We start from the raw sequence: 20,673 nt of genomic DNA on the forward strand, positions 1-20,673 counted from the left end.
ACTGTACAGAACACAAAAGAAGAAACAAGTCTATTTTAGTCAGTCAGTTGTTTAAATGGATATGTATTAGTACTAAAAGAAGAAGCATACTCAGGGATTTCTGAAGAGCTATTTAATCAACTGACATCCAACTTTATAAACAAGGTCGCAGGTCATTAGATAAAACATCTCAATAAATATTCATTTTCAATACATAGTGATAATATTTCCAACATTTAATGCAAAAAGTCGATCAACATCTATCTTTGATGTATTTCCTGGTGGGGTAGATGATGAAGAACATGGTCAGACAGTACAGGAGAACTCCAGTTCTTATGACGGAGAGAAGGACCAGGATTCTCATCTGTGGATCATCAGAGTGACCACACTCAACATCCAGCTTGGTCCCATTCCCAAACAGTATTTCCCCACATGAGGCCACAGCACAGTAGTAAGTCCCAGCATCGGAGAGGCTGAGGTTCCTCTTGGGGAGGTTGTAAACACAGCTCTGTGTAGGAGACCCAGCCTCAGGGCTGTTCTCACACTGATCACTCCTGTCTCCATGGGTGTATTTGTATTTGTATTTGTCATGGATCCCCGTTAGCTGCTGCAAATGCAGGAAAGGATTGGTCCTTCCAACAGGACAACGACCCCAAGCACACAGCCAAGAAAACACAGGAGTGGCTTTGGGACAATCTCTGAATGTCCAATGAAGTTGTAGAAACATCAAGGATGATCAATGGAAACAGGATGCACCTGAGCTCAATAGAAAATGGTCTGAATACTTGTGTAAATAAGATATTTCTGTTGTTTACATTTGCAAACATTTTGAAAAACCTGTTTTTGCTTTGTCTTTATGGGGTATTGTGTGTAGATTGATGAGGGAAAAAAACGATTTAATCAATTTTAGAATAATGCTGTAACGTAACAAAATGTGGAAAAAGGGAAGAGGTCTGAATTTTTTCCGAATGCACTGTACAAATACAGATGTGCCAAGCTTGTAGTGTCATACCCAAGAGGACTTTGTAATCGCTGCCAAAAGTTCTTCAACAAAGTACTGAGTGAAGGGCCTGAATACTTATTGGTTTTGGCATATAGATTTGATATTTCAGTCATTTATTTCTAATACATTTGCAAGCATTTATAAAAACCAGTTTTTGCTTTGTCATTATGGGGTATTGTGTGCAGGTCAGGGTACGGAAAAATTATTTTAACTTGTTTGTTTCCAAAAGTGTTTTTTTTAGCTTTCCCAATAGGATAGCCATTTTGGTTACAGCTAAAACCCTTTTCAGAGAGGGTTCAACATAGAACCAAAAGGGGCTCTACCTGGACCCAAAAGGCTTCTCCAAAGGCTTCTCCTTTGGGGACAGCCGAATAACCCTATCAGGTTCTAGATAGGACTTTTTTTTAAAGAGTGTCCTTAGCACATTTAACTGAGGGGGAGAGGTCTGGAGTTTATCTTCCAGATGAACAGATGAAGAGAGGTGTGAAAAGAACGTGTGTGGTTTTGATGCACTGAGAGGTGTGGTGAGAGCTGAGAACTGAAGGCCAGCCTTCCTGTGGTGCAGGTATTTTTGTCTTTAGGAGAGAGAGAGAGAGAGAGAGAGAGAGACAGAGAGACAGAGAGATAATGATGCATGTAAGGCTCACCACAGTGGAAAATAACAGTTGGTCAGTGTCACTGTCTAACCCCCTTAAATCATCCCTGCATTTACAGTCACTTAAATACTTTGCCCATTAAAAAAAGAGATTCAACAGCGAGAAAGAGAGAGAGAGAGAGGAAATCCTAAGGGACGAATAACATCATGACAAAGGCAATTTTGCTTTAACTCTTTATTTGTCTTTAGAAGTGACAAACACTGCTGGGTACTTTGGCCCTCAGGGTCACCCTATAAAAAAAATACCAAATCACTAACACACACAACAGAGATCTAAGTTAAGAGAGGCCAACAGAGGCAACTCCTCTACAGCCATTAAACAGTTGTGTTTTGACTTCTCCTCTCTAACCACACCCTGAACCACTGAGCTGTGTGGCCTAACTGAGTTGGAGAGAGCTAGAGTGGCCCTGAGGTACAACTCACAAACACTACAGAGATATTTTCTGATTTACGTTTCAAAACATTTATTTATCTACACATACAATATAGCAAAATTTAAACTTGTATTCAAAGATATGGCAAATCAATGTATTCAAAGATATGGCCAACCAATTTTCCTCCTCTTCCATCCTCCTGTACTATGGAGCTGTGTGGCCTGACTTAGTTGGAGAGGGCTTACAGTAGCCCTGAAGGACAACTAGCAAACATACACTGCAGAGATTGATTGATTTACATTTAAATCCATTTCAGTCCATTTAATATAACTACACAGATTCAATGTAGCAAGATTTAAACTTGTATTCAAAGACATGGCAAATCAATGTATTCAAAGATATGGCCAACCAAACTTCCATCCTCCTCCACTTTATCATCTTGTAGCAGCATACACTACATGGGGGTCCAGCTCTTTCTCTCTTCTCCTCTCCATCTTCCTCTTCTCGGAGGTGAAATTCAGGGCAGCATAATTCAATGCATCTGGATCTTGGTTCTGTAGATTGCAAACATCATGAAATAGGCTGCAGTTGTAATTTTCTGTTCCTGAATTGCTTACAAACTAATGTCACCTAAAATAGAGTATTTAACGATACAGTATTTACCTGATCATTTTGTGGTTGTCTTTTGAGAATCAGGTCCTGAATATGATATAAAAGAGAGAAGAGAGAAGGGAATAATGGATCATTCCATTCTAGTGAGCACACTGTCTCTTCTGATTGTCAGTGTGCAGTATGTCATGGGAAAAATGTTCACATTTGAAGTGTAGTTCACAGGTCGCATATTATCATGAAATGGGCTTCTACCTGTGTTGTGTCTGTTTGTATCTCGTCTGGTCTTGAGGACCAGGATGAGGATGATTATCAGTAGAACAGCCGTCACAACAGCCAGGATCACAACCAGGGGAAGGAGGTACATGGATCCATCATCATGCTCTCCTACAATACCGATAGTTCCATTACACTACCACCCATCACAACCAGTGGGAAAAGGTTAATTGGTAAATCATCCTTTCCTCTAAAAAAAATGTCATTTAGAATCACAAGTATAAAATCTATACACCATAATCAAACAATTACTAGCTCAGATTAAAGATATGGGTTAAAATTGATGTTTTAAATGATTTTCACCATACAATAACAGGCTGAGCATACCTTCAGAACATTGTTCTGGCTCTTTGTCAGAATCCTTGTAACCTTTTGGATGAATAAGAGAGTTTAATATTCCAGCTACATAAAAGTTGATTGAAAGCTAACTTGTTTCCAACTCTTTTATGTGCATATCTGCAGCACAACATTCCATAGCATTCAGTTGTCACAGCTGAGAAATAATTGAAAAGATTACCTGGAACCATCAGGAAAGTCATGTTGGTGAAGATGAAGTATTGATCGTACATTCCACAGAAGTACAGACCAGAATCAGCTACATCCACCTCTGTGATTTTGAGGAAGATTATTGTATTGTTGATGAACATTTCCATATGGCTGGGCTGAAAACCATTGTGATGCTTGACATACAGCTGAGAGCTGTACATCGATGCGATGCACAGAGGCTCTGAGACGTTGACTTGTTTGAACCAGGCAACGTGCCCTGGTCCTTTAAGGACATCAGTGCACTGTAGGGTGACATTATCCCCAGGATGGACCACCACTGAGGGTGGCGGAGAGACCAAGATGACAGGGGTCAAACCTGAAATTGAGAAAACAGATTTAGAAACATATCTTTTGTGTAATTCTTATGGAATGTATATCTGGAGTGATTTAATAAAAAGCTATTGTTCATACACAAAATCATTTTTTCACACATATACTACACACACACACCTAGACACTGTCACACATTTTTCAATTACCAAATCTATTAAAATCTGAACTGAAGATAAAGTAACTTACAGAAGCCGTAGAGGACCAGAGTTGGTACATATATACATGCCATTCTGTGTGTAGGTCTGCATTGAGAGACCATTAAGGAAGGACTGAATCTTCAAATAAGAGAGAGTAACGTCATTTCTGATAATGGGCAGGACATAGTGTGACAACCATATAGCTGCATACACCCCAGGTTATTAACAAGCCCCTGGTTTTCCACTTTTGCATTTGGTTTGAGAGAGAGAACGATAAGATATTTTCATTGTAGTCTGATTTATATCATGATCATTGGGGTTCCCAAAATATAAAATTGTAAATGCTCAAAATTGATCAAATGTATTTCAGTAGACCAGCTGGTTAAACATATTTTGTTAATTTTAAAGTAACAACTTTTGAAAAAAAGAGTCTCTATTAGAGTGTATATTCCAAGTATGAATCTGTTTTTCATTGATGATGCCCAGCATGGTTGGATCTAATAATTGCATTGGTCAGGAGACAGAGTGGGTAAGTATTGGCTGGAATTGGTGGTGGTTAACAATAGGGGGCACACTTCTGACTGCACCATGTAGATCACTAAACTTAGAAACTCTTTCAGTTGGCAGGAACCAGGGGCGGACCGGCTGGTCCATTTTTAGCCCAATGGGCCTGTCAAAAAAATGTTTGTTGCACAAAATGATCATTATCTGGCTGGTAAATTGACAACTTACTAACATCAGAAAACATTCATTTTTTGGCCATCTCTGAAAGACACTTAGATAATTCCTTTGACGAAGCAGCTATACATGGTTATAGCATATACAGGAGATATGAATGCAAAAGAAGGAGGTCTTGCAATGGAAGGCCAGAGACACATATGGTGTTTTTTTACATTAGATAAAAGTATAGACTCAGAGCAAGAAAATGGTTGAGAAACAATGGGAAAGTAATTCTGTTTTGAAAGTAGATAAACTTGTAACCTCCCTTTTGAGAAACCCCACCCTTAATTGTTTTAGTGCACCTACTGGAGAGCTCTTCTTTATCCACACCCATTAGGCATTGTTCACACCCTCTAAAGCCTTAGCCCCACCCATCTCTTTAAGGATTCACATGTGAGGCCATGTACTAAACAACCAAAGACTTAAAGACTTAAAATTGGTTTATACTATGGGTGTGTTCGTAAATTTCATCTGGAGTGCCAGAGTGTGCTCTGGGGGTTCGTAAACTCAGAGCGTTGTCAGATTGTCCGTTTATAAATTCAGAGCGTTTCGCTCTCGGAGCGGGCAGAGCGCACACTGGGCGCTCTGGCCGAGGAATAGAGTTGATCCGAGCGTTCTGACCTAACAACAGCAATCAGGCACCCAAGCTAACTGGCTAACGTATACTAGCTACTTCCAGACACAAATTAGAGAACAGCTCACTCTGACCATTTTACTCACCCTAGCAGAACTGGTTAGGCTCAGACGAGAGTGCTCTGAAATCGGAGTAGATAGCCAGAGCGAACTTACCAGTTACGTCTATCGACAGTTAGACGTAACTGGTAAGTTCATGAACATTCTATTGAAATGGTTACTTGTAGAGTGGATTATTATGTCTAGACATGTAGCTAGCTAGTTAAACAATGAAAAGATAATCCCAACTCATAACATTACTACCCTGCATGAATATTCAGGTAGCTAACCAACCAGGTTCAATGTTAGCTAGCTAACATTAGGCTATAAGTAGCAATGCAAATGGCTCTGAGATATAAATAATATTACTACTCAGATCATACATGTAACTTTAATGTATCGACTTGACACAGACGAATCATTGACTTTATTGCAGGTCTCTCAAGCATAGCCTTGTCAACTCAGGGATTCGATCTTGCAGCCGTTCGGTTACAAGTCCAACGCTCTAACCACTAGGCTACCTGCCGCCCCTAATCTATGCATTATAACGTAACAAAACATTATCTAGTACTCAAAATAAAGTATCTCTTGTGTACTGTAATGTTTATTTTCTACTTTCTTTAAACTACCAACCACAACTCTGGATACATTGCTGGAACTCTTTTGTTAACCTCCCTGGGCAAGGTGGGACGCTAGTCAACAGCCAGTGGAATCGCGTGGCGCGAAATACAAATACCTCATAAATGCTATAACTTCAATTTCTCAAACATATGACTATTTTACACCATTTTAAAGACAAGACTCTCGTTAATCTAACCACATTGTCCGATTTCAAAAAGGCTTTACAGCAAAAGCAAAACATTAGATTATGTCAGGAGAGTACCCTGCCAAAAATAATCACACAGCCATTTTCAAAGCAAGCATATATGTCACAAAAACCAAAACCACAGCTAAATGCAGCACTAACCTTTGATGATCTTCATCAGATGACACTCCTAGGACATTATGTTATACAATACATGCATGTTTTGTTCAATCAAGTTCATATTTATATCAAAAACCAGCTTTTTACATTAGCATGTGATGTTCAGAACTAGCATACCCACCGCAAACTTCCGGTGAATTTACTAAATTACTCACGATTAACGTTCACAAAATACATAACAATTATTTTAAGAATTATAGATACAGAAGTCCTTTATGCAATCGCGGTGTCAGATTTTAAAATAGCTTTTCGGCGAAAGCACATTTTGCAATATTCTGAGTACATAGCCCGGCCATCATGGCTAGCTAATTTGACACCCACCAAGTTTGGCCCTCACCAAACTCAGATTTACTATAAGAAAAATTGGATTACCTTTGCTGTTCTTCGTCAGAATGCACTCCCAGGACTTCTACTTCAACAACAAATGTTGTTTTGGTTCCAAATAATCCATAGTTATATTGAAATAGCTCTGTTTTGTTCGTGTGTTCAGGTCACAATCCGAAGGGTGATGCACGAGCGCATTTCGTGACAAAAAAATTCAAAATATTCCATTACCGTACTTCGAAGCATGTCAAACGCTGTTTAAAATCAACTTTTTATGCGATTTTTCTCGTAAAATAGCAATAATATTCCAACCGGGCGACGTTGTATTCATTCAAAGGCTGAAAGAAAAACATGGCGACTTCTTGTGACCGCGCATCTCCAGTGTCACTGTCCCCAGCCTGACCAGTAACAAACAGAGCTGCTGTACTTCGCCCAGAGACTGCAGACATCTCTTTCCACTTTCTGGTGCCTTCTGAGAGCCAATGGAAGCCTTAGAACATGTCACATTACAGCAGAGATGCTGTATTTTCGATAGAGATGCAACAGAAGGATAACAATTGTCAGACGGCACTTCCTGTATGGAATCTTCTCAGGTTTTGGCCTGCCATATGAGTTCTGTTATACTCACAGACACCATTCAAACAGTTTTAGAAACTTTAGAGTGTTTTCTATCCAAATCTACTAATTATATGCATATTCTCGTTTCTGGACAAGAGTAGTAACCAGTTTAAATCAGGTACATTTTTTATCCGGCCATGCAAATACTGCCCCCTAGCCCCAACAGGTTAACAATGTTTATTTGCCAAGAATTCTTGCCGGAACTTTTCTGTGATGGCTAGGGGTAGACTGCCCTGCCATTGAGACTATGCCAGAGATTATTCTGCTCCATTATGGCAACATATCTATCTAACATAGTCCTTCAGATGCACAACTTGTTGTGTTGAGTTTTCATGGTCAAGGCTGTAGTTGAATGGCCTCGTCAGGTGCACGCACTTGTCTAGGCAGTGTGTCAGGCTCTGCCACTTGTAGTCCATTGTCCTGACTATGGTTGTATCCAAAGTTTCACAAAAGAAACGTCTCATGATGCTTTTGTGAGTCTTCTCAGTGGTTTAAATGTGGTTGTCAGATTAGGGATAAATCTGCCACAGTAGTTTACTAGTCCTAAGTGACGCCTTACTTCAGCAGTGTTTGTCGGTCTGCGTGTGTTCTGCACCGCTTCCACCTTTGACTGTGCTGCTATGATGCCGTTCTTCGAGGCAATGTAGCCCATGAACTCCATCTCCTTCAGTCAGAATTCACATTTGTCTGTTTTATCATTTTGAATAGCAGGTGTGTTTGTGACTTGATTTACATTCAGTTTTGTCTTTGTCCTGTACATTTTGGAGAAATGTCCATCTTTGTCACATTTGTTGCATTGTTTACCTTGTGTGATGGAACATGCCCGTCCAGTATGGCCCTCCTGACCACATCTGAAACATTTAACAGTTTGGTCATCATTAGATGGCTTGCTTTTGTTGGATGAAGAAAATATTGTTTTCCTTTTTTATATTTTGTTCCATTCCCGTCACGGGTTGTTTTTGTTCACTTTTCCCCTGTTGAATTGCATTGACATTTAGTCTTTCCATTCTGTCCACCTGCTGGTCAACAGCCTCCATTGCTCTTACTTCATCCATTAGAGCGGTGAGAGTGAGGTCCCTCTTGCGCAGAAACCATTTGCGCAACACATTTGAGTGACAATTGTCAATCACTTGGTCCCTTATGAAATCATCTTTGAAATCTCCATAATCACATGTAGCAACCAACTGTTTCAGTCTGCTCACAAAAGTGTCCAATGATTCCCCCTGCGCTTGTTCAGCTTGCCTAAACAAATGTCACTCAAATGTGTTGCGCAAATGGTTTCTGCGCAAGAGGAACCTCACTCTCACCACTCTAATAGATGAAGCAAGAGCAATGGAGGCTGTTGACTAGCAGGCGTGGAGTGAAGTACTTGTTCACCTTTGTCACTGCGATTTCATAGTCCTTGTCTTCCCCCATGTCATCTAACGTGGCGAATATATCCTGCACATCTGAACCTCTCAAGTGCAATAAAAGAGCTTGTTTTTGTGCTGCATCTTTGACTCCTGAAGCAGTGATGAACAGTTTGAAACTATTAATCCATTTTACCCATCGCAAACCAACACTGGCTGGGTCAGAATGCACATGAAACGGCGGGAGAGAAGGTTAGCTCAGTGCCATTATTCTTAGTTTCTTTTGCTAGCGCACTTGTTTGCTTGTTAGCTGTGTTAACTGAACGGCTAGGTTTTTGTGAAAAGTCCCTTTACAAATTCACTTTTCCTGCACTCTCCCAGCTTCTTGAGTGGATAAGGTTTATTTTAATTCCATATCCTCGTTGCTAGATGTAATGAATCGACTTGACTCAGACTCATGGGAATCATTGACTTGTACTTTATTCCTGGTCTCTCAAGCTTAGCCTCCCTCTGTTCCTCCAGTGACTCCTTATGCCCCGCTGGTATTGCACTACTAGATGTTGATAATACACTACAGTAACGTTAGCTAGCGAGCCAGCCAGGTAACGTTAGCTAGCTAGCTAACAGTACACTTTAACTTGAAATGAAAATGACTTTCTGACAAAAATAGAAACTTGTAATATCTGATTTTTTTTAATTAATATTTAGAGATGGCATACAAATTTGTTAATAAGGCACATGAAAGTTCACCTGTTCCAGAAGGTTTACGTTCAAATGGCTCTCCTGTGAAGTAGTGACGCACAACATTTCCTGAGCCTAGTTTCCTGAAACAAGTTACATAGTCCTGTTAGGCTGAGAAGGGACCTAATTTCAGATGATGTGGAAGTAATATGGCTACAGGTTCATTTGCCTCACCTAAAACCTATTTTCGTAGGAAGTTGCTATAGACCACCAAGTGCTAAAAGTCTGTATTTGGACTATATGTGTGAAATGCTCAACAATGCGTGTGATATCAACAGAGAGTTATATTTTCTGAGTGACCTAAATGTTGACTGGTTGTCATCAAGCTGTCCACTCAAAAAGAAGCTTCAAGCTGTAACCGATGCCTGCAATTTGGTTCAGGATATCTGTCAACCTACCAGCATAATTACAAACAGAAGAGGAACAAAATCCTCCACGTGTATTAACCACATATTTACTAATTTGGCAGAAATCTGCTCTAAATCAGTATCCACACCCATCGGATGTAGTGATCAGAATACAATAGCCATATATAGACTGGGACTAAAATTGTGTATAAGTGATGAAAGGGTTCCAAAAGTGTTCTTCAGCTGTCACCATAGGAGAACCGATTTTGGGTTCCATGAAGAACCCTCTGTGTAAAGGGTTCTACATAGAACCAAAAATGGTTCTTCAAAGGGTTCTCCTATGGGGACAGCCGAAGAACCCTTCTAGGTTCTAGATAGCGCCTTCTTTTCTGAGTGTACAAGAGGTTATACAATGATTCCTATGTCAAAGACATATTTGTTGGTTTGATTTGTGTAATGAGGGACAACCTGACGCTGCACTTGAAGCATTTACTGTATGAAAATGCTCCTTCCGGTTACTGAAAGGCATACGCCCATCAAGAAACTGACTATTAGAACTGCCAAATCCCCATGGATAGATGATTAATTTAAAAAACTGTATGTCTGAGAGGGATGAGGCAAAGGGAAGAGCAAATAAGTCTGACAATATAACAGATTGGCAAACATTCAGTAAATTGAGAAATCCTGTAACTAAACTAAACAAAAAGAAGCAGAAACTATAATATGGAACAAAGATACAATTATATAAATAATGCTTAATTGAGTCAGTCGGCTTGTTCATCACAAAGCCTTTTGATATTGCAAACCACTGTAATTAGTGCGCTGAGAGTCGGGAAGCAAGTTCAGTGAGTGAGTGTTTTAATGAATAAATGAAACAATAAACATGTAACACAAACAACGCACCGACATGAAAACAGAGTCAATAACAGGAAAGGACAAAGGGGAGTGATAGATATAGGGAGGATAATCAAGGAGGTGATGTAGTCCAGTTGAGTGTCTTTAGGCGCAGGTGGGTGAGACGATGGTGAGAGGTGTGCGGGATAATCAGCAGCCTGATGATCGAGAGGCCGGAGAGGGAGTATACGTGACAGTACCCCCTCCCGGACGCGTGGCTCCAGCCGCAGAACGCCGTCAAAGGGGACGAACGCGGGGATCAGGAGCAGACCGGTCACCCCTGCTGATGCGCGAGAACCTGTTATGCCAGCTAAGGCACTGGAACCTGTTGAGTCAGCTGGGGCGTAGGAACCTGACAGATCGGTTGAGGAAGGGGAGCCTGGCGACCCAGGTGAGGCATGAGAACCTGACGAGCCGGTGGAAGCAGGGGAGCCTGGCGATCCGGCGGAGGCATGAAAGCCTGACGAGCCGGCTGAGGCAGAGAAGCCTGGCGATCTGGTTGAGGCATGAGAGCCTGTAGAAGTTCCCGACCCGACGTCATTAAATTTAAATAACACTTCCCTGATTACCGTCCCTATATTTGTCACTCCCTTTGTTTCCTTCCCACGGCGTCATTGTTTCTGTTTCTGTGTCATGTCTGTGCGTTGTTCGTGTTTTCCTGTTTTGTATTATGTTACGTTTATTAATTAAAACACTCCCTCCCTGTACTTGCTTCCCGGCTCTCAGCGCACATCGTTACAACCACTTGAATAGCTTTTTTGTTGACAAGATTTTCAAACTTAGGCAAGACATGCAAACAACAAACGCTGAGCCTTCATATTCATGCATAACGGACCAAATAATGAAAGACAAGCACTGTAGTTAGTGTAATTATTACTATTTATAAATAAGGATAAACCACCTGGTGTCAACAACAAGGATGGTAAATTCCTGAGGTTGGTAGCGGAATACATTATGAATTCTATTTGCTTCATCTTCAATTTAAGCCTAGCAGACGGTGTATGCCCTTAGGCCTGGAGGGAGGCAAACGTCATTCCCCTGCCCAAGAATAGAAAAACACCCTTTAATGGTTCAAACAGCCAACCAATCAGCATGTTAATGGTGTTGATGAAAACTTTTTTTATATCCTGTTTGACCAAATATAATTTTATTTAACAGAAAACAGACTAACAACAGACTTTCAGCATGCTTATTGGGAAGGGCACTCAACATGTTTGGCACTGACACAAATTACTAATGATTGGCTGAAACAAATTGATAATAAGAAGATTGTGGGAGCTGTTTTGTTAAACTTAGGTGCAGCTTTTGATACCATTGACCATAACCTATTGCTGAAAAAACGTAGGTACTCTGCATTTACAGCCTCCACCTTATCATGGATTGACCATTACCTATCTCATAGAAAACAGAGGGTTTTCTTTAATGGAACTCTCTCTAATGCAAATTCGGTATGGTGTACCACAGAGCAGCTGGGCCATTATTGTTATCTGATTTTAATAATGACCTTCCAATGACCTTAAATATAGCCTGCTTGTCTATGTATGCTGACAACTCAACCGTATACACCAGACCTGGGCAAAGGCCGGGCCGGTGGCCATATGTGGCCCACGACCTGATTCAATACGGCCCGTGGAATCATGCTCTGATCACATAAAGAATTTGCGATAGTAAAGTTTTGAAAAATGTATTAGTTATTCAAATTAAAAGCCCAATCAATAATCGCCTTTGTGTAATGATTTAACTCCCACTGCTTGTGGGACAAGACTAAGGAGATGATTGTGGACTACAGGAAAAGGAGCACCGAGCACGTCCCCATTCTCATCGACGGGGCTGTAGTGGAGCAGGTTGAGACCTTCAAATTCCTTGGTGTCCACATCAACAACAAATTAGAATGGTCCAAACACACCAAGACAGTCGTGAAGAGGGCACAACAAAGCCTATTCCCCCTCAGGAAACTAAAAAGATTTGGCATGGGTCCTGAGATCCTCAAAAGGTTCTACAGCTGCAACATCGAGAGCATTCTGACCGGTTGTATCACTGCCTGGTACGGCAATTGCTCAGCCTCCTACCGCAAGGCATTTCAGAGGGTAGTGCGTACGGCCCAGTACATCACTGGGGCTAAGCTGCCTGCCATCCAGGACCTCTGCACCAGGCGGTGTCAGAGGAAGGCCCTGAAAATTGTCAAAGACCCCAGCCACCCCAGTCATAGACTGTTCTCTGTACTACCGCCTGGCAAGCGGTACCGGAGTGCCAAGTCTAGGACAAAAAGGCTTTTCAACAGTTTTTACCCCCAAGCCATAAGACTCCTGAACAGGTAACCAAATGGTTACCCGGACTATTTGCATTGTGTGCCGCCCCAACCCCTCTTTTACGCTGCTGCTACTCTCTGTTTATCATATATACATAGTCACTGTAACTATACATTCATGTGCATACTACCTCAATTGGCCTGCACGTTGGCTAACCGGGCTATCAGCATTGTGTCCCGCCACCCACCACCCGCCAACCCCTCTTTTACGCTACTGCTACACTCTGTTTATCATATATGCATAGTCACTTTATCCATATCTATATGTACATACTACCTCAATCAGCCCAACTAACCGGTGCCTGTATATAGCCTCGCTACTGTTATAGCCTCGCTACTGTATATAGCCTCGCTACTGTTACTTTTCACTGTCTTTTTACTGTTGTTTTTATTTCTTTATTGTTCACCTAATACCTTTTTGCATTGTTGGTTAGAGCCTGTAAATAAGCATTTCACTGTAAGGTCTACACCTGTTATATTTGGCACACATGACAAATAAACTTTGATTTGAGCAGAGGCAGCTGAGTCACTGAGACAGAGCAGCACGCGACCACGTCATGACAACTTTTTACCAGTTGTAGGTAGGCTATTTAGATCATCATCAAGCGGAGGGTTTCACTCATGCTCAGATCTTGGGTCTGGAGCGCTGGCCGAGTGGAAGTTATGGAACTCCCTTGCATGCTTGTGTAATGGGAAAAAGTCCACAATGAAAATTACATTAAATGTGGAGAGTGATAGGCTACATTTGTATCTGTTAGCCATCAAGTAGGCTATTAATTTATATGCCATTTTATGCTACTGTAGCCTACCAGTTGATACAATAAAAAAAAAATCATTGCAAATCAATTTGTGCCACTTGTGTAGCCTACCTGGTGCTGGCAAACGTATTTAATAAATAACCTATAACTCCGTTTGTTCTTGTAGCATTGTGTAATTATGCAATTATTAAAGGCCATCTTTAGTTAATTAAATTGCAAGTTATCAATTGTGATCATGGGCACAGACCTATCAAAAATATATCATTCTCCACATTTAATGTCAGTTTCATTGTGGTCTTTTTCCTGAAATGAGATGTTGGCATATTGGCCTATGAGGGGCTATAAGCTACCTGTATCTAGCTCAGCAAACCATTGCAAAGTTGAATTGCGATTAAAAACCAGATTTTAGTCAGTAACCTTTGCCTATTGAAATAACAAGTCAATCTTACAAATATGCAATTTATAACTACCTCTGACGGTTTAGAGCTTGAGGTAGTCACATCATACAAGTTCTTGGGAGTATGGCTAGATGGTGCACTGTCCTTCTCTCAGCACATAGCAAAGCTGCAGGCTAAAGTTAAGTTATATCTAGACTTAATTTCCTCTATTGTAATCGCTCCTCTTTCACCCCAGCTGCCAAACTAACTCTGATTCAGATGACCGTCCTACCCATGTAAGATTACGGACATAATTTATAGATCGGCAGGTAAGGGTGCTCTCGAGTGGATAGACGTTCTTTACCATTCGGCAATCAGATTTGTCTCCTTATAGGACACATCACTGCACTCTATACTCCTCTGTAAACTGGTCATCTCTGTATACCTGTCGCAAGACCCACTGGTTGATGCTTATTTATAAAACCCTCTTAGGCCTCACTCCCTCCTATCTGAGATATCTACTGCAGCCCTCATCCTCCACAAACATCACTCGTTCTGCCAGTCACATTCTGTTAAAGGTCCCCAAAGCACACACAACCCTGGGTCGTTAGCGACTGGAACGAGCTGCAAACAAACACTCAAATGGGACAGTTTTATCTCAATCTCTTCATTCAAAGACTCAATCATGGACACTCTTACTGACAGTTGTGGCTGCTTTGTGTGATGTATTGTTGTCTCTACCTTCTTGACCTTTGTGCTGTTGACTGTGCCCAATAATGTTTGTACCATGTTTTGTGCTGCTACCATGTTGTGTTGCTACCATGCTGTTGTTATGTTATGTTGCTACCATGCTGTGTTGTCATGTGTTGCTGCCTTGCAATGTTGTTGTCTTAGGTCTCTCTTTATGTAGTGTTGTGTTGTCTCTCTTGTTGTGATGTGTGTTTTGTCCCATATTTAAAGGCCTCCCCACAGGAGGCAACCCTTACTACAGGCTCACTTGTGCTGTGTATGTTGTTAGTGTTGTTCTGTTAGTTTCCCATGACATCTCATGCTCTTAGAGTTTGAGTCTTTCCATTTGGTGTCCCCATAGCATAGGATACTATGTGACCTAAGATAGCATTTGTGTTTTGTAGTCGGCACAGTTCATCGCTTCCAGTTGCTGGTTTTATTCCTTGTTAGCATGCTAGCATAGTTAGCATGATTAGCATCCTAACTCCACATGGTAAATACACTATTTAGCTTGCCTAACTGCATTGTTAGCATTGCTAGCGTCATTAGCATGATTAGCAGCCGAGCTCACACTGAGGCCCAGCGAGACTGTGTGACATCTGCGGCTGACAGCACCTCGCTGTACTCCACGAAGTGCATGCGCAGAAGCCTACTGTAGGTCCACGTGTCCCGACACCTCTTCACCTCCAGCAGCTGTTCAGTTGGGTCAGGTGAGCTCGTCTGGCTGGACACTGCTTAAAGTGGGCAAGGTTCTGTCAGCTTCAGGCTACACCCCTTGAAGGAACTCAAGAGAAGGCCCTGAAATCGGACAGTGTGGTTAGATAAAGGAGAGTCTTGTCTTTAAAATGCTGTAAAATAGTCATATGTTTGAAAAATTGAAGTTTTTGTATTTTTTAGGAATTTGTAATTCGCGCCACGCCTATCATTGGATATTGGAGCAGGTGTTCCGCTAGCGGAACGTCTAGATGTAAGAGTTAATCTAACCACACTGTCCAATTTCAAAAAGGCTTTACAACGAAAGCAAAACATTAGATTATGTCAGCAGAGTACCCAGCCAGAAATAATCAGACACCCATTTTTCAAGCTAGCATATAATGTCACATAAACCCAAACCACAGCTAAATGCAGCACTAACCTTTGATGATCTTCAACAGATGACACCCCTAGGACATTATGTTATACAATACATGCATGTTTTGTTCAATCAAGTTCATATTTATATCAAAAAACAGCTTTTTACATTAGCATGTGACGTTCAGAACTAGCATTCCCACCGAACACTTTACTAAATTACTCACGATAAACGTTCACAAAAAACATAACAATTAGTTTAAGAATTATAGATACAGAACTCCTTTATGCAATCGCTATGTCCGATTTTAAAATAGCTTTTCGGCAAAAGCACATTTTGCAATATTCTGAGTAGATAGCCCAGCCATCACGGGCTAGCTAATTTGACACCCACCAAGTTTGGCCCTCACCAAACTCCGATTTACTATTAGAAAAATGTGATTACTTTTGCTGTTCTTCATCAGAATGCACTCCCAGGACTTCTACTTCAATAACAAATGTTGGTTTGGTTCAAAATAATCCATAGTTATGTTCAAATATCCTCTGTATTGTTCGTGCGTTCAAGACACTATCCGAAGGGTGACGAAGGGTGACGCCCCCGATGCGTTTCGTGACAAAAAATGTCTAAATATTCCATTACCGTACTTCGAAGCATGTCAACCGCTGTTTAAAATCAATTTTTATGCGATTTTTCTCGTAAAAAAGCGATAATATTCCGACCGGGAAACCCTGTTTCAGTTCAAAGACGAAAAAATAAAAACATGGTGTCGCCTCGTGCACGCGCCTCAGTCTCATTGTCCTCTGATCGACCACTATCCAAATGCGCTACTGTTTTTCAGCCAGGGGCTCCAAAGGCATCATTCACCGGTTTGCCGCCTTCTGAGAGCCTATGGGAGCCGTAGGAAGTGTCACGTTACAGCAGAGATCCTCAGTTTTCAATAAAGAGAGTGTAGAAGCCCAAGAAATGGTCAGAGACGGCACTTCCTGTAAGGAATCTTCTCAGGTTTTTGCCTGCCATATGAGTTCTGTTATACTCACAGACACCATTCAAACAGTTTTAGAAACTTTAGGGTATTTTCTATCCAAAGCCAATAATTATATGCATATTCTAGTTTCTGGGCAGTAGTAATAACCAGATTAAATCGGGTACGTTTTTTATCCGGCCGTGCAAATACTGCCCCCTATCCCCAACAGGATAAACATGAAGAAAATACAAATAAGGAGAAGGGTACTGAACGTAACCAAAACCAATACAGCCTGATGATTGAGGTTGCTGAGGGCTATATGAAGGTAGAGTAATCAGGGTGGGGGATAAAGTCCAGCTGTGCTTAACGATGGGTATTTATTTTAATTTTTTATTTAACCTTTATTTAACTAGTTAAGTCAGTTAAGAACAAATTCTTATTTACAATGATGGCCTAAGAACAGTGGGTTAACTGCCTTGCTCAAGGGCAGAACGACCAATTTTTACCTTGGGATTCGATCTAGTAACCTTTCGGTCACTGGCCCAATGCAGGTGTGCACAATGATGATTACTAGGTGTGTGCAATGTGGGTTGCCAGGACCGGTGGTTAGTAGACCGGTGACGTCGAGCACCGAAGGGAGGGAGCAGGAGTAGGCGTGACAAATTGACTGTATATTTTCCAATCTGCTATGTTGTCAGAATTATTTGCTATTCCCTTTGCCTCATCCCTTTCAGCCATAGAGTTTTTCAATTCATCATCTATCCATGGGGATTTGGCAGTTCTAACAGTCCGTTTCTTGATGAGTGCATGCCTATCTGTAACCAGAAGTAGTAATTTTACAAATGCTTCAAGTGTGGAATCAGGATGTTCCTCATTACACACATCACACCAACAAATATTTTTCATATCTTCGACATGGGAATTGTTTCAAAACCTCTTGTATGATCGCTTATACACCTTTTTAGTACTACTCCTTGGAACCTTGGAATTTCATATAGCTATTATATTATGATAACAACATCTGATGGGTGTGGATTCTGCTTTAGAGCAGATATCTGCCGCATTAGTAAATACCCTGGTTGGTTGACTGATAGCCTGAACCACATTGCAGGCATCGGTTACAACTTGAAGCTTAATTTTGAGTGGACAGTTTGATGACAACCAGTCAATATTTAGGTCACCTAGAAAATATACCTCTGTTGATATTACATACATTATTGAGCATTTCACACATATAGTCCAAATACGGACTTTTAGCACTCGGTGGTCTATAGAAACTTCCTACAAGAAAATGCTTTAGGTGAGGCAGATGAACCTGTAGTCATATTACTTCCACATCATCTGACATCAGATCCTCTCTCAGCCTAACACGAACTTGACTCTGGACATATACAACAACACCTCCTCCATTTGCATTCCTATCTTTCCTGTATATGCTACAATCATGTATAGCTACTACTGCATCATCAAAATGAATCTTCAAAGTGTGTTTCAGAGATGTATAGAACATTAATGTTTTTTGATGTTAGTAAATTGTCTATTACATAAATTTCATTATTAGCCAGATAATGATCATTTTGTGCAACAAAAAAAAAGAAGTTATACTGGCCCAATGTGGCTAAAGACGAACAAGTCCATCTGGCATTTCAGGCAAATGCCAGATGGCCAGTCCATTATGGCTTCTGCAAACCGTAAGAGATCCTAAGTTTAGTGATCTACTTAGTGCAGTCAGAATAGTGCCCCCTATTGGCCAACCACTACCAATTCCAGCCAATACCTACCAACTCCGGGGGTCTCCTGACCAACACAGTTGTTAGATCCAACCATGCTGGGCATCATCATTGACAAAACATAAGATTTTAAATATTTGCTGTCAGACTTTTTTCCAAAGGTTATTACTTTAAAATGGGCAAAATGTGATCTAGTGCAAAACATTTAATAAATTCTGAGTGTTTGCAATGTTATATTCTGGGAAGCTCTATGAGCATGATAAAATATAATTCTCTCTCTCAAACCAAATGCAAAAATGGAAAACCAGTAGCTTGTTATCAATCTGGGGTTTATGCAGCTATATGGTTGTTACACTATGTCCCGCCCATAATTACAAGTTACTTTCATCTCTCGTATTTGAAGATTCAGTCCTTCCTTAATAGTCTGGCAGTGTAGATGTACACACTGAATGGCATGCATATATGTACCAGCTCTGGTCCTCTACGGCTTCTGTAAGTTACTGTATCTTCAGCTCAGATTTTAATCGATTTGGTCTTTCAAATAGTCGTGACTGTCTAGGTGTGTGTGTTTTATATGTGTGAGTGTGCAAAATATTTTGAATGTGAACAATAGCTTTTTATTAAATCACACCAGATGTATATTCCGTAATAATTACACAGAAATGTGTAACTGTTCTCTCTCTCTTTCAGGTTTGACCCCTGTCATCGCAGTCTCTCTGCCACCCTCAGTGGTGGTCCATCCTGGGGATAATGTCACCCTACAGTGCACTAATGTCCTTAAAGTCCCAGGGCACGTTGCCTGGTTCAAACAAGTCAACATCTCAGAGCCCCTGTGCATCGCGTCTATGTACAGCTCTCAGCCATATGCCCAGCATCACAATGGTTTTCAGCCCAGCCATGTGGAAATGTTATTTGGGAATAGAATACTTTTCCTCAAAATCACAGAGGTGGACGTAGCTGATTCTGGTCTGTACTTCTGTGGAATGTATAATCATTATTTCATCTTCACTAACATGACTGTCCTGATGGTTCAAGGTAATCTTTTCAACGATTTCTCAGCTGTGACAACTGAATGCTATGAAATGTTGTGCTACAAGTGTGCGTGCACATAAAAGGGTTGGAAACAAGGAAACGTTCAATCAACTTTTATTGTAGTCAGAATATTAAACTCTCCTATTCATCCAAAAGGTTACAAGGATTCTGACAAAGAGCCAGAACAATGTTCTGAAGGTATGCTCAGTCTGTTATTGTATGGTGAAAATAATTTAAAACATCCATTTTAACCCATATCTTTAATCTGAGCTAGTAATTGTTTGATTATGGTGTATAGATTTTATACTTGTGATTCTAAATGACATTTTTTTTAGAGGAAAGGATGATTTACCAATTAACCTTTTCCCACTGGTTGTGATGGGTGGTAGTGTAATGGAACTATCGGTATTGTAGGAGAGCATGATGATGGATCCATGTACCTCCTTCCCCTGGTTGTGATCCTGGGTGTTGTGACTGCTGTTCTACCTATAGTCATCCTCATCCTGGTCCTCAAGATCAGACGAGACGCAAACAGACACAACACAGGTAGGAACCCATGTCATGATAATATGGGACCTGTGAACAACACTTCAAATGTGGATGTTTTTCCCATGAGGAGTAAGTGTGCACATTAAAATGGAATGATCCATTCTCTCGTCTCTCTTTTATATCATATTCAGGACCTGATTCTCAAAGACAACCACACAATGATCAGGTAAAACTGATCAGGTAAATAGTGCATGATTAAATACTGAGATATAAGCAATTCAGCAATCGTTAAAATAACATGTTGGCAAATCTACAGAACCAAGATCCAGATACATTGAATTATGCCGCTCTGAATTTCACCTCCAAGAAGAGGAAGATTGAGAGGAGAAGAGAGAAGGAGCTGGACACCCATGTAGTGTATGCTGCTACAAGATGATAAAGTGGAGGAGGATGGAAGAGGAGGAAAATTGGTTGGCCATATCTTTGAATACATTGGTTTGCCTTATCTTAGAATACAAGTTTAAATCTTGCGATTTTCTATCTGTGAAGTTATAATAAATGTATTGAAATGTGAATCAATCCGTCTCTGCAGTGTATGTTTGTGAGTTGTACCTCAGGGCCACTGTAGCTCTCTCCAACTCAGTTAGGCCAC

The 20,673-nt window shown here is 40.8% G+C and overlaps 1 pseudogene; it reads right to left on the reverse strand.

Annotated features, from left to right (window-relative positions):
* Positions 1–232: 232 nt before the first annotated feature.
* Positions 233–20,673, reverse strand: part of LOC145879982 (uncharacterized) — a 30,984-nt pseudogene continuing 10,543 nt past the window's right edge.

The sequence above is a fragment of the Salmo salar genome, chromosome 07 (assembly GCF_965601325.2).
Source record: "Salmo salar chromosome 07, fSalSal1, whole genome shotgun sequence".
NCBI classification, from domain to species: Eukaryota; Metazoa; Chordata; class Actinopteri; order Salmoniformes; family Salmonidae; genus Salmo; species Salmo salar.